The sequence below is a fragment of the Ascidiella aspersa genome, chromosome 5 (genome assembly GCF_963924565.1).
Source record: "Ascidiella aspersa chromosome 5, kaAscAspe10.2, whole genome shotgun sequence".
NCBI classification, from domain to species: Eukaryota; Metazoa; Chordata; class Ascidiacea; order Phlebobranchia; family Ascidiidae; genus Ascidiella; species Ascidiella aspersa.
This window is the reverse complement of record NC_139451.1, coordinates 8,839,796-8,842,295: the sequence shown is the minus strand read 5'-3', so window position 1 is coordinate 8,842,295 and position 2,500 is coordinate 8,839,796. Positions and strand designations below refer to the sequence as shown.

Below are 2,500 nucleotides of genomic sequence, written 5' to 3'. Positions count from 1 at the left end.
GCATGGAATAATGGAATAGGACCTCGGTTCTATTTTGTTGGTTTTCGGAGCGCGAGGTAATGATTAAGAGGGACAGACGGGGGCATTCGTACTGTGCCGTTAGAGGTGAAATTCTTGGATCGGCGCAAGACGAACGACTGCGAAAGCATTTGCCAAGAATGTTTTCTTTAATCAAGAGCGAAAGTCAGAGGTTCGAAGACGATCAGATACCGTCCTAGTTCTGACTATAAACGATGCCAACTAGCGATCGGGGGGCGTTAGTTTTACGACCTCTCCGGCAGCTTGCGGGAAACCAAAGTCTTTGGGTTCCGGGGGAAGTATGGTTGCAAAGCTGAAACTTAAAGGAATTGACGGAAGGGCACCACCAGGAGTGGAGCCTGCGGCTTAATTTGACTCAACACGGGAAATCTCACCCGGCCCGGACACAGTGAGGATTGACAGATTGAGAGCTCTTTCTTGATTCTGTGGGTGGTGGTGCATGGCCGTTCTTAGTTGGTGGAGCGATTTGTCTGGTTAATTCCGATAACGAACGAGACTCTGGCTTGCTAACTAGTTACGCGACCCAATCGGTCGGCGTCTAACTTCTTAGAGGGACTAGTGGCGTTTAGCCACACGAGATTGAGCAATAACAGGTCTGTGATGCCCTTAGATGTTCGGGGCCGCACGCGCGCTACACTGACCGGATCAGCATGTGCTCGCCTTGGCCGACAGGTCTGGGTAACCCGCTGAACCCCGGTCGTGCTAGGGATAGGGAATTGCAATTATTTCCCTTGAACGAGGAATTCCCAGTAAGCGCGAGTCATTAGCTCGCGTTGATTACGTCCCTGCCCTTTGTACACACCGCCCGTCGCTACTACCGATTGAATGGTTTAGTGAGGTCCTCCGATTGGACCTGGCGCGGCCGGCAACGGTCGAGCCGGCGTCCGAGAAGACGATCTAACTTGATCATTTAGAGGAAGTAAAAGTCGTAACAAGGTTTCCGTAGGTGAACCTGCGGAAGGATCATTAACGGTCTCGCAAACGCTTCGGCGAACGCGAAACTCGGACAAGCGAGAGAAAAAGTCTTTGCTACCCGGCGCCCGACCCGCGAGGAGCGGCGCGCCGGCCGGCGATTCGGTCACCCGGTAATGTTTGCGCGTCGAGTGCCGCGGTGCCGCGCGCTCCGGCTTCAAGCGTCGGCCTGGCCGACCGCTCGGCGCGGTCTATTTTGTCACCCTATAGTGCGAGGCACTGTGCGAGCGAAACAATCGTGGATGGCTCTTGGCGGTGGATCACTCGGCTCGTGAGTCGATGAAGGACGCAGCTAGCTGCGTGAATTAGTGTGAATTGCAGGACACATTGAGCATCGACGTTCTGAACGCAAATTGCGGCCTCGGGTCAATCCCGGGGCCGCGCCCGCCTCAGGGTCGCGTTGCAAACGTTCCGCGCGGGGATTTCTCCGCGCGGCTGCTGCGGCGTCGGACGCGCGAGCGCCCGTCCCGCTCAAGACAGCACGGCACGATGCGCGACGATCGCGACCAGAATCCCGCGCGGCGGCGGCGAGTCGACCTCGAAGAGGCCAACGGCTGGCGGCTCAAGGGCGGGAATCGAGGTGCGCGGCGGCGCGCGGCGCCGACGGCGAGCGCGGAACGGGAAGAATAGTCCCGGTCCTTACTTTCGGCCTGAGGTCGGACGAGGCTACCCGCTGAATTTAAGCATATTACTAAGCGGAGGAAAAGAAACTAACGAGGATTCCCTCAGTAACGGCGAGTGAAGCGGGATGTGCCCATCGCCGAATCCGCGCGCTTTTGGAGTGCGCGGAATTGTGGCGTACGGAATTCGTCACGGCGCGCTTCGCCGGTCGCCCGCGTCCTTCTGATCGAGGCCTTTTCCCAGAGCGGGTGTCAGGCCCATGGCGGCGACAGGCGGGCGCGCTACGGCGTCTTCCCAGAGTCGGGTTGTTTGGGAATGCAGCCCAAAGCGGGTGGTAAACTCCATCTAAGGCTAAATACGGTCACGAGACCGATAGCGAACAAGTACCGTGAGGGAAAGTTGAAAAGCACTTTGAAGAGAGAGTTAAAGAGTACGTGAAACCGTCGAGAGGCAAACGGGAGGGCCTGTCGGGTCGCCCGGTCGCTTTCAGCCGGCCCCCTGTCGGCGACGTTGTCGTGCGGACCCTCACGGGCCGCCGGCGGCGCCGCCCGATCGGGGACCAGCGCACTAGCGCCGGGCGAAGGCCGCGACCGTCTGGACGGCGGCGAGAAGGCCGCGCGCAAGGTAACCCGGCCTCGGTCGGGTACTATAGGCGCGCGTGTCCGTCGGCCCGCCGTTCGGGCGAGGAGAGATCGCCGCGTCTGCCCTTCGGGGCCGAGCGCCCGGTGCCGGCTGGGGCGTCGTGGGTCGGGGACTGTTCTCAGTGCCCAGCCTCTTCGTCTCGGTCGCGCTTCCGGTGTCGTTTCGCGAGGCGCACGGGGTCCGCGGCTGAAGTCAGCCACCTTCCCGACCCGTCTTGAAACACGGA

The 2,500-nt window shown here is 60.0% G+C and overlaps 2 non-coding genes and 1 pseudogene across 2 annotated transcripts in view; all 3 read left to right on the top strand.

Moving 5' to 3' along the window:
- LOC146142530 (small subunit ribosomal RNA) overlaps positions 1-1,008 on the top strand; it is a 1,811-nt gene extending 803 nt beyond the window's left edge. Inside the window, exon 1 of the ribosomal RNA XR_014500137.1 lies at positions 1-1,008. This exon is cut by the window's left edge and continues 803 nt beyond it. This is a non-coding gene — a ribosomal RNA (small subunit ribosomal RNA).
- A 247-nt stretch (positions 1,009-1,255) lies between these two features.
- LOC146142529 (5.8S ribosomal RNA) lies at positions 1,256-1,409 on the top strand. The gene has a single exon (XR_014499279.1). It is a non-coding gene; the product is annotated as a 5.8S ribosomal RNA (ribosomal RNA).
- Positions 1,410-1,657: 248 nt separating this feature from the next.
- The window catches only part of LOC146142528 (large subunit ribosomal RNA), a 3,679-nt pseudogene continuing 2,836 nt past the window's right edge, over positions 1,658-2,500 (top strand).